This window comes from Danio rerio, chromosome 11 (assembly GCF_052040795.2).
Source record: "Danio rerio strain M-AB ecotype USA chromosome 11, GRCz13ab, whole genome shotgun sequence".
NCBI lineage: Eukaryota > Metazoa > Chordata > Actinopteri > Cypriniformes > Danionidae > Danio > Danio rerio.
In genome coordinates, this window is record NC_141031.1 from 24784069 (window position 1) to 24796872 (window position 12804).

The 12804-nt window shown below is 34.6% G+C and overlaps 2 protein-coding genes across 11 annotated transcripts in view; both read right to left on the reverse strand.

Moving 5' to 3' along the window:
* Nucleotides 1-12804, reverse strand: part of LOC147841782 (uncharacterized) — a 168823-nt gene that overhangs the window by 139776 nt on the left and 16243 nt on the right. The gene's annotated exons all lie outside the window — the stretch shown is intronic.
* Nucleotides 1-12804, reverse strand: part of tfeb (transcription factor EB) — a 73854-nt gene that overhangs the window by 37075 nt on the left and 23975 nt on the right. For 6 of the 10 annotated variants that reach the window (XR_015502013.1, XR_015502011.1, XM_087272590.1 and 3 more), the window contains exon 2: nucleotides 3770-3863. The gene's annotated coding sequence lies outside the window, so the exon portion shown is untranslated. Of the gene's footprint in view, nucleotides 1-3769; nucleotides 3864-6931; nucleotides 10165-12804 lie in introns of those variants that run through there. The other 4 variants (XR_015502014.1, XM_087272591.1, XR_015502012.1 and 1 more) reach the window with 2 other exon arrangements.

A 12804-nucleotide genomic window follows, 5' to 3' on the forward strand; every position in this document is an offset into this window, starting at 1 on the left:
CCCAAGCCAAATCTGGAGATAATCTAACACAATAACTTACAATTACTGTCCAAAAACTAGTACAGCCAAATTTATATGTTATAGAAACATAATAAATACAAATTTTAAAAGAGAGGAAAAATCAAGAGAAGCAATAAATTTGAAAAATTATTGAAATTTTGTAGGTTATACTTTGTTTTGCTATATTTAGCTTGAGTTTAATTGTATTATCTTTCAATTTTTAAATATGTTTGGTGACTAAAATATGATTTTAATAAATGTAGTATATCTGTTAATAAATATTTTTTGTTTACATGCAAAATACAAAATACAACAAAATACAACACCCATATGTATTGAAAAACTGAGAAAAATATTCATTTTCAAAATGGGGTCTACTCAATTATGCTGAGTACCGTATAAATTAAAATAAATTTAAATATACAAATTTACTCGTATAAAATAATAAAAAAAATATTTATTTTACTGAAAACAGAGCAAAAAAAAAAACAAGCATTTTTATTTAAATTCTATATTAAACTTATTTTCTATTTTAATACATATTAAAAAGTATTTAAGCCATATGAGCCAAAGCTGAATTTTCAGCAGCTATTACTCTAGGTTTCAGTGTCACATGGTCCTTTTATTAACCATGACAATATCATGATTTAGTGCTCAATAAAAATGTTTTATTATTTTTAATGTTAGAAAACAGCAGCTTAATAATTTATTAGATTTGTTTGTCAGTAGAAAGTTTAAAACAACAATATTTATTCAAAAGTAAGTTATTGTTAGTTTAAAAGCATTTATGGTCACTTTTTCTTAAATGCATCCTTGCGGAATAAAATATACAATAAAAACAACAGTAACACTTTATTTTGATGGTCCATTTGAGTATTACTGTCTGTTTAATATCTGTTGATACTGCTCCATCTACAGACATTTAACTGACTATAAGAAACTTTGCAAGTACATGTAAGCTTACACTAAACCCAACCTAACAGTCTACTTATAATCTAATGAGAATTAGTTAGCATGGAATGCATTCATTCATTCATTCATTCATTTATTCATTCATTCATTCATTCATTTTCTTGTCGGCTTAGTCTCTTTATTAACCACCAACTTATCCAGCAGCGGATGCCCTTCCAGCCGCAACCCATCTCTGGGAAACATCCACACACACACACTCACACACACACACACTCATACACTACGGACAATTTAGCCTACCAAATTCACCTGCTATGAGGCGACAGCACTACCTACTGCGCCACTGCCTCACCAGCATGGAATGCAATGTATCTTAAATTCAACAAAAGGACCGTCAAAATAAAGTGTGACCAAATCGACAACAACAACTATACTAATATATATTTTTATAGCACAGAGAGCTTCATCTCAATAAAATGTCGTAAAGTTATATTAAAAAAAGTGAAAATACAATAAAATGAGGATGAAGAATCCCACATTATTAAAATGTCACTGTTGTAAACACGTTATGCTTGATAAAATCTACAGCATTGTTAGGCTCAATTAGAGTGTGTAGTGTAACTTGATTAGATTCTAACGCATTACCTATAATGACCTGTAAGTGACTTCTTTCAAAATGTTCAAAACATACACAAACAACACAACTGCCTGCTTTCTACAGTCTTTACCATGCCAATTACCATCTGACCTCTTGACTCTCATATATTTGTGTATTCTTATCCAACAATGCCGCTATTGAGAAGTTTGTTTATAAAAAAAAATCATCCAACATGGTAAATGCTGTGGCGTGCAGTTAGAACCACGTGCAGAGCTTTTCACAGACAAGAAACAACCAAGAAAAGATCTAGACTCTTCTAGACTTAAAAACAACAACAAATGTTTATTTTCCCCATTTGTTGTTTGCTATATTTTGTCATTGTATATTTTACATTTTATACTGCAGGTGAATAGCATAAAAAAAAATAGTTGTCCGTTAATTAATCAAATGTAGCAAACATTCTTTGTATTGCAGATTTTCCTAAATAATGTTTTTATATGCAAATAAGGCATTATTTTATTAAATGTTTTACAGCATAATTATGTTTATGCACAAAATCTGAACACTGGATGAAGTCACACTCAAAACTCAAGGTTTTTTGGGGCTTTTTTGACATGTTGGGAGTCAATTTGGAATATTTTTAGGGCTTAGTCCCTTATTTATCAGGGGTCGCCACAGCGGAATGAACCGCCAACTATTATGGCAAATGTTTAACGCAAAGAATGACTTTTCAGCTGTAACCTAGTACTGGGAAACACCCATACACTCTTTCATTCACTCTTACCCTATGGTCAATTTTGTTTTACCCCATTTACTTATAGCGCATGTCTTTGTACTGTGGGGGAAACCGGACCACAAGGAAGAAACCCACAAGAGCACGGGAAGAACATGCAAACTCCACACAGAAATGCCAACTGGCCCAGAAAGGACTCAAACCAGAGACCTTCTTGCTTTAAGGCAACATTGCTACCCACTAAACAACTGTGCCACTGGTATCTTGCTTCATCACTCAATAAATCTGAAAATACTGCGAAGGCGCATGCAAACAAATTTATTTTCACAACTTTAACACAATAAAATATTTAAGCAGATATGGATACATTGAAGTCTGGTGTATGTACAGCAGAGATGCCCAAAGTAGGGCCTGCGGGCCAAAGTTGGCCCATGGTAATCTTTCATTTCAAATTAAATGAAATGTTTCAACTGTGAATAAGATTTTTAAAAAGGTAAATACTGTCACTCAAAATTAGAGGACAATACACAAGACATCAACAAGCAAAGACAGGTTCTGACTGGTGTATTTAGCATTGAACACCATTGTGTTATTATAAACGTTTATGTTTTTATTGTAACAAGTTCATTATAAAGCAAGTTTAATGTGCTTAATTGTTGTTCTTTTATACTTTGTTACTGATTAATTTTTCATTACTAAATTAAATATTACTAAATTAAGTTAAAGTTGACAAATTAAAAAGTTGGCAAATAATTTGATTACTGATGTCCATGTTATCAATCACTGTCTTTCTCTCCTGCGTCTGTTTGTTGATTTGCCTCGGTGAAAATCAGCGCGTGTTCGAACCGAAAACTCCCATTTTTATGCAAACCCTTCCTTCTTTCCCTCCCATGACACTACCACCTAAACAGAACTGGACTCGAAACTAGAAACTAGAGGTGTGAAAACACCCTGCTGAGACAGGGGGCTTTCATGGTCCTTTAATGTAGAGTTAATGCTTAACAAATAATGAATTCACTATATGCTAATGCTTAATAAATGATTAATTGTGTGGTTATTATAAAGTGTTACCAAAATGTTTATTTTTTGGTATAAATCATATGTATTACATACAAATTCAGTGATTGAATAGAATTCCGTGGCTCCTGGTTAACTATAATTCAGACAGGACATTGCATATCTTTGCGATATGACTATTGCAAATGCGCACATTGCGATAAAACAATATATTGTGCAGCCCTAATTTAAAGTTATATATCTGATTTATTTACATGTATTTAAATCTTTTAGATGACTCGCTAGATTTACTCAACCCATGTCACAGATTACTCAACAGGAAATCATAACTCAATAATGACCGAAAGCAACTTCCATCTTTGACGCTGCTTACAGTAAAATGTACAAACGTCCCGATGGATTTTCCTAACAGACAGGCTCAGCTGCGCTAGGACGTGCTGAATGGCGTATTCTCCAGCGCTTTCTGTGCCTTTATTCATTTCTCTCTGTGAGAAATAACTCACAATTACCTCTTTGTGTTGAAAATTGCTGAAAGTGATCTGGGTGTCCTCCACGCGCTGCTCTCTACATGACTGGGTGCCTGCTTATGAGTGGGCTGAAAAACTGGAAGAGAAACATAGAGATGTGTATTAGTGGTCATCGTTTGTCCATTTGTGAGTAACATGAAGAGGTGTCCGGCCTGGCTGTGACTGGATGAATGGGAATGATGGGAAGGCTGCAGTTGTGCTTGTGCTTTTTCTAGCGGTCAACGTAATAGGGCAACAGGTGCATTGCAGATATGGCTATTTATATGTGCATTTGATATCTGGGTTAACGGCTGAAATGTTTAATTCAAGTCAAGATATTCTAGACAGCGAGGTTGATGGAAGTCATATGAGTATTCATGTTAATGGATATTAAAAAGTAGTTTTATGTATATTTTTCTTCTTTCTGTAAAAATAATGCAAAATAAAAGTTTTAAAGAAACTAATAAAAATTTTACAAAGTTGTATCTTTTAGATCAGTGTTTCTCAACCACGTTCCTGGAGGACCACCAGCTCTGCACATTTTCCAGGTCTCCTTAACCACACACACACCTGATTCAGATCACCAGCTCATCAGCAGAGACTGAAAGACCTGTAATGGGCGTGACAGACAAAGGAGATATCCAAAATATGCAGTGCTGGTGGTCCACCAGGAACATGGTTGAGAAACACTGTCTTAGATAATACATCAAATATGTATATGCTAATATTTACTGTAAATTTGAGCATGTAAAACAATAAAGGCTAATTAAAATGAGTTTTTATATAAAATATGTTATCAAAATGAACTACAACTTAAATTTTACTGCTAAATTAGAAATTTTTAAATTTATACATATGTACATGTATTTATATGCCGTTTTCCCTGTAAAAAATAAATAAGTAAAATGATTTTCAAACGCTTTCAATCATTTGCACTACATTGTTGCAAATGTACTTCTTAGTTAACATTATAAAAATTTAAATTAGGGCTACACAATATATCATTTCAGCATTGATATCGCAATGCGATCATTCACAATAGTCACATCGCAGGATATATGCAATGTTAAGTTTGTATTAGAAATTATCATTTGCATGCGTTTTTGATGCCTGTGATCTTGGGCGTAAATCTGATTTAACAGTAGGGGGGACATCAAATATAAAATTTCTTTCGAGAATTTTTTTGAAGGGACACAAATAATACAGCCGAATTGTACTAATAAAGATATGTCCCCGCAGTTAAAAATGTCTCCATCATTATTATTATAGCATGGAGACTACGTCATTATGATTATTTTCAAAGTTTTTCTCAGGTTCAATGACAAAGCAAATTATTCTTCAAAACTATTTATTGCATTGTTGTGTTGTTTACAGTCAACAGACTGACTCCTGGAGCAGAATAAATCCAGGAAAAGACATAATAACTAACTTTACATTACACTTGTTAAATTGACCGATCATATTGTAAATCAGTGAGCCTGTGAAGTTCATTTGCTAAACAGGCACAACTCCGAAAACATTTAAAAAATTGTTCAACCTCCAAAAGAATTGTCATTATCCCTTCAATAAAAGCACAACACCCTTACCTGACACTGTAGTTAATGTAGTTAATAATACTTATGAAAATAAATGGGTATATATGATATATAAAGACCATGTAGGTCCAAACATTGTTATAATAAAAAAAATTGAGAGCTAAAGTGGCAGTGTGCCGATTTTCTTTTTGATCTTTCACCACTGTGTTTGTTTTTGATCAAGCATGTGCCTTCGATGTGCGTATAGTTTCTTGATATACGATTGACAAACAGTTCTTAAACAATACTAGAAATAATAAAACGCTAATATTAATTGAAAAAGTTCTGTTTTAAAGAAAAAAATATACAAAAACAAAAGGGATTTCAGCTGAAATTTTTTTTCTTATATTTGGTCGAATTCATTGTGCTTCTTCATATTTTATGCTTTTGTGTTTTAATACGATATCCACATGAGTACAACGAAACAGCATTGACAACAATCATACTCCAAAGTGAATCAATGAATATAAACCACTGTCATACTCTCAGCTTACTATATTTAACCTCCTAAGGCCCAAGCTGTTTTTTTACATGCGTTTTTTTATTTTTTATTTCTCTTTGCTATTTTGGCTTATTGGAACCAACTGTAATTAGAATAAAACCTGAGAATCATCTTTTGATATGATGTACTTTTAAAAAATTATGTCCATATATGTGGACTCATGGTCCGAATTTCCATAAAACACAGTAAAGTTACCTTTGTGTAATAGATTTAAAAACTCTTTATATCTGCCTTGAACACATCATTTTTTTTTCCCTGACTGTTTTTTAATGGATTAATAACACATGCACATATATTTTTTAACATGTTTTGACTATCAGTATCCTTTTGGACAGTTAAAACAGTGTTTGGGAAATTTCATATGCTGAAAAAACAGTTGCAGGATGACACTGTATGTCTGTAACAAAATATAAAACATAAGAGCTAAAATGTGCTGTCCACGAAAGTGGGCACTAAGCCCTAAAAGGTTAAAGGGATACTCACTATTTACTCACTATCAAGTGTTTTAAAACCTTTTTGAGTTTCTTTCTTCTGTTGAATACAAAATAACTGTAACCACTGACTTCCTTGGTAGGAAAGACATATACTATTGCAATCAATGGTTACAGTATTCCAGCATTTTTTTAAACATCTTCTTTTGCGTTCAACAGAAAAAAATAGAACCTCAAACAGTTTCAAGGTTGAGGTTGGGTAAATGATGACATAATTTTCAGTTCTCAGTGAACGTTCGCTTCAAAGTTAATCTGCAGCTTTCTGTCCAAAACAAGCACTTACGGATTCCCTTCATGCATGTTTATGTATCCCTGTCACAGATTTATTCTAAAAATGGCCATTCATTCATATTCACCTATAAACATTATTTAAATAGCTGCACAGCAATGGTGAGGTCAAACGTGTCTGACAAGACCCCAACGCAACACTGGAATGACAAGCCCAGATCATGTCAAGCTAAATTAAACAGTTATCCTGACTGTTGACAGGCCTTCCAATAAATACAGATTGTGTGTCCAACAAGTCAATAATCAAGCCAGTTATGAGTCGTTAATATCAAATTATACCCAAATCTCAGTAATGATTCACCCTTGGTACCTTGAATGAAGCTGTAGACAGGCAGTGCCAATAAAGAATGGTGGTCAATGGTTGATTATCTCGTCCTATTCGTCACAAAAATAATACACAATCCTCATGTAAGTCCATACCCCAATGGCGTCCTAACAGAACACTGAGCCTTCATGTTGAAGCGGTTCTCTTATACCAGAGGCTGTGTTAGCTGACAGCGCCATCCCTCGTGACCAATAGCCAAAGAAACAGAGAGAGGGAGAGCGAGCAAGAGTCACAGGGAAATCCTTAGTCATGAAGTCTTAGATTACAGTGTCCACAACTTCTCTACTTTGGCCAATTGCTTCCTCCACTTCCCATAAATGACCCAAACCTTGTGAGCGTCTCTGAGAGAGAGGAACAAGGGGACTTCATTGTCCCCTTGCACCCTTTCCTCGAGTCCTTTCCGCTTCATCTGACTTTGCCGCTGTATGTAATAAGTCTGGAGGAGTGTGGTGATTCACTGGTTCGGCTGGGTCAGCAAAACACTCATGTGAATTGCGTGTATAAACATGTTTCACACCACCACAACACCATCACCACATATGAGGCCTGTCGCACGAAGTCGGTTTCGGACTTTAGCCAGGTAAGTCTGAATTTAGTTTGAGCAATCTCTAGAAGGTGGGTTGGTTTTACTGCCATGGTAAATTACTAGTACACTGCTAACCTGCTCTGGAGAAGGTTTTACACTAGGATAGAGATTGCAAGCCCAAACATGAAAAATCAGCTATGAGTAAAGTGAATATGATGTCATTTGCTAATAACATTATTACTATACTATTACAATACTTTTAATATTATAATCATTAAATTGCATATTCAAATGGTTTTGAAAGGTCAAATAATATTAATAATGAATTTAGATTAAATTGTATAGACCTAATGGACCTAATTGTATAGATCTACAGCTATATCACCCAGCCACCCAAGACCAGTTACTCACTGAAGCTAAGCAGGGCTGAGCCTGGTCAGTACCTGGATGAAAGACCACATGGGAAAAACTGAGGCGCTCAACCTGCGGACTGCGTGAGTTTTAATGCCCTAGTATAATGAAGGGGACACTATACTGTCAGTGAGCGCCGACTTTCGGATGAGACGTTAAACTAAGGTCCTTACTTCCTGTGGTCCTTACAAATCCCATGGCACTTCTCATAAAGAGTAGTGGTGTAACCCCAGTGTCCTGGCCAAAGTGGAGAGACCGCCCCACTCCACCCCACCCCCCACGATTGTAAAGTGATTTGGGTGTATGGCTATACACAATAACTCCGCTATATAAATAAACATTACATTACATTTATTGTATTAGTTTATATTTAGACTAAAATGTGTAGACAAACTTTATATTAAGTGGCCTTAATTATGTACACGCATTTAACTTAATCAATTGGTTCATTGCAATTATTCTGTGGATACATGTTTTTATATTGTATTTATGTTTTTAAAAATGTATGTATTGTAATGTTTTGTAATTACAATTAATTACACTTTTGAACTGTCTCTCACACCTTTACCCTCCAATAAAACTATTCGAAGTACCAAACCTGTCCCTAAACTTACCCGTATTCTACTTCCACAGCACCATAAGTGTTGTGCAATACAATATGAACACAGTTAGTACATTGTACTTGTTTTATGCAAGTAGATAGTAAGTCACTTAATATAAAGTGGGGCCGAATTTACATTTAAACATTTACACATAAATCTGCTGTATACATGATGCTTTTAAAATGTTCATTTGAGCTGTTTGTGAAACTTTATTTAATAAAAGCAGTTGATTGATTTGCATTGATTTAACAAAATTTGATTTAAATTGTCTTTTAAAAGTTGATGCTTCAGCCGTGTTTGTATCATGTCTTGTAAATGTGTTTACTGTAGATCTATTATATTTCCGATAATGTTACAGTATGTCTTGATCTTCAACAAAAAAGTGATTTGACTCACTCCTGAGAAATGAAGCTAATTGTAACTCTTATATTCTGAGTGATTGGCTGTTTGCTGCATCTATTCTGCCTTCAGGTGCATGTGGTCCAGAGTTAATCACAAACTCTGACTTAAACCATAAATTAAAGAGAGAATTCATCCAAAAACATCAAAATTTTACTCATTATTTAATTAGTTTTGAGTGTGTATAGATCTTTATGATATTCTTTCTTCTGTTAAACACAAAAGAAGATATTATGAAGAAAGCCGAATGATTAGATGGCTAGCCAGTTAAGTTTTAGTTCACTTTGCACCAATTCTGGGTTTTAGGTACCATAAAGGTATACCTCAGCTGCTCCATAATACCATGTCAACAAAAAGTGATTCAGGTGTAACTGCCTTAATGTTACCTAAAACGCTAAAGGTTGGTTTAAACTAAACTGAAACATAACTGGCTAGCCAGCTAATCCAGCTTTATGATACAGGCCCCATATGTCAGGGTGGGTTTGTTAGACTGTCAAACTGTGCAACTCAAGAGTTTGTTCAGCTAAAAGGCCAATGTAAACTCATCCACTGATATTGAGTTATTGGGGGAATTTGTTCTTAAATAGATGACCCATAAATGTTTTTTTAATTTGTTAGTAACTTATAGCCAACAAGTCAATAATCAAGCCAGTTATGAGTCGTTAATATCAAATTATACCCAAATCTCAGTAATGATTCACCCTTGGTACCTTGAATGAAGCTGTAGACAGGCAGTGCCAATAAAGAATGGTGGTCAATGGTTGATTATCTCGTCCTATTCGTCACAAAAATAATACACAATCCTCATGTAAGTCCATACCCCAATGGCGTCCTAACAGAACACTTAGCCTTCATGTTGAAGCGGTTCTCTTATACCAGAGGCTGTGTTAGCTGACAGCGCCATCCCTCGTGACCAATAGCCAAAGAAACAGAGAGAGGGAGAGCGACCAAGAGTCACAGGGAAATCCTTAGTCATGAAGTCTTAGATTACAGTGTCCACAACTTCTCTACTTTGGCCAATTGCTTCCTCCACTTCCCATAAATGACCCAAACCTTGTGAGCGTCTCTGAGAGAGAGGAACAAGGGGACTTCATTGTCCCCTTGCACCCTTTCCTCGAGTCCTTTCCGCCTCATCTGACTTTGCCGCTGTATGTAATAAGTCTGGAGGAGTGTGGTGATTCACTGGTTCGGCTGGGTCAGCAAAACACTCATGTGAATTGCGTGTATAAACCAAGCGGCAACATCCCGCTCTCCCTCGTGAAGCCAATACGGAAGTAACTAAAACTGCAATTCATCGACTCGCCTTGGGGGGCTGGCTCCAGGAAGTGCAGGTCATTTCTGAATGCAATGGGAAATTGGCCTTTTTTACAGCTGATAAAAACATGTTTAAAGCCTGGTACATTTGATGGTTTTAGTGCATATAGCTAGCGTTACCCTTCATGACAACTCTGAGGGGGGTGAATTTTTTTATAACTTATTCGTTTGGTTTATATTAATGATTTTTTCTTTTGCATAATTAAGGGAGTGGTCACTTGAGTGACAGCCGTGATTGACAGTTTGTCAGCTGCAGCTAGCCCGCGTGGTCGCGTCACGTCTGCTAATTCCGTCTAATGAATATGGTTTCTGCAGTGTTTGTGCTTTAGTTGTACATGGTTTTATGCAGTCTGTTCAATTTGTTGGTTTTATTTCTTACATTTATTAAATAATATGGCTTGTTGTGCAGTTAATTGTACTAACAGACCGTCCAAGACGGGTCTCCATTTTTTCCGGTGAGTGATATTCTAGTACAATGTTAAACATAAATGCATGCAATGATGTCTTAAATAATTAATTATTTAGAACTTTATTTTAAAATTTACTGGATTAAATCCTTCATATTCAGAGTAATGTTAGCTGCAGGCTTAAACCAGAAGATATCTGAAACGATAACGGTAATATGCGCCTGCTTTTCAAAAATAAAGTTGGCTTAATGATTACTAATATTGTACAAACGTGATATTATATTGTATACAAACGTGATATTATATTGTAGGAACGTGAAAAGTATATTGTACAAACGTGATATTATATTGTACAAACGTGATATTATATTGTAGGAACGTGAAAAGTATATTGTACAAACGTGATATTATATTGTAAGAACGTGATATTATATTGTACAAACGTGATACTATATTGTAAGAACGTGAAAAGTATATTGTACAAACGTAATATTATATTGTACAAACGTGATATTATATTGTACAAACGTGATATTATATTGTAGGAACGTGAAAAGTATATTGTACAAACGTGATATTATATTGTACAAACGTGATAGTAAGAACGTGAAAAGTATATTGTACAAACGTGATATTATATTGTACAAACGTGATATTATATTGTAAGAACGTGATATTATATTGTACAAACGTGATACTATATTGTAAGAACGTGAAAAGTATATTGTACAAACGTAATATTATATTGTACAAACGTGATATTATATTGTAAGAACGTGAAAAGTATATTGTACAAACGTAAAATTATATTGTACAAATGTGATATTATATTGTACAAACGTGATATTATATTGTAAGAACGTGATATTATATTTTACAAACGTGATATTATATTGTAAGAACGTGAAAAGTATATTGTACAAACGTGATATTATATTGTACAAACGTGATATTATATTGTACAAACGTGATATTATATTGTACAAACGTGATATTATATTGTAAGAACGTGAAAAGTATATTGTACAAACGTGATATTATATTGTACAAACGTGATATTATATTGTAAGAACGTGAAAAGTATATTGTACAAACGTGATAAAGCTCTTTTTTTTACCTGGGTGGCAGCTCTACGCTTCCGTAGAAGATGAACAAACAATCCTACCAAAAACTTGCAAAATCAGCCGGATAAGAACTCTGCATCTCGACCTGTAGCCGCAGGAAAGGGTGTTCAGCTGCTGGACGTACCATGAGTGCAAGACTGCGCTAAAGCCAGTGGATTTAATAATGTTCCTCCACAAACACACGTAGCCTAATCTTGGTGCGTAAAGGGTTTTTAAATTATAAATAAATATTAATTAAACCATATAATCATAATGTAGACAGAGTATACAGGCTAATGGTGGCATTATTCTTTTATTATTCAGCTTCACCGCCGCCTTAATGCCAGATTGTGAAGAGAAGTGGAGAAACAACTTGCACAGCCTTTATCTTAATTTCGTTATTGCCAAAATACCCGTCATCATTTAGAGTTTATTTTAATTTGATTTGTTAAGCAAGTTTACTTTTCATTGGTGTGTAGGCTAATTTAAAGGCTAAGTGTACCTAGACCTATAGAGTGCTGAGATGTTACGATGTTACAGCTGTAGGACTTATTTTATTTCTTTGTTCCAACTTTCAAGTGGCCTATAGTCTACGCTTGTTACGAATAAATGATGTTAAAACATATAAATGACTCATTCTTAAAAAAAATGCATTAGAGCTGTGTGCATGAGCACATTTTAATGTAGGCTGTGAACGGGTTTGGGCTGTATAAAGCTGTCAATCAAAATGTACCTGTCGGACTCGGGACCTATCGGGTATAACTGCTGTTCCGCGGGAGCCGGCCAGATTTCTTACGGTGTGGGAGTAAATTTCTGAATAAATCGCGGGAGAGGTGTGTGTGTGTGTGTGTGTGTGTGTGTGTGTGTGTGTGTGTGTGTGTGTGTGTGTGTGTGTATTAATATTAACTAATACTTTTGTTCCAATATAAATGTTATACTCACAATACTTTAGATAATGTTAACAAGCTCAAATTAAATGGATTACTAAATGTTGAACTATTATTAATAAATACATTATTGTGTTAGTAAATAAACCCAAGTCACATTTTACTAGCATTACTTATCACATTTCAACCAGTAAACAATATCAACTGCC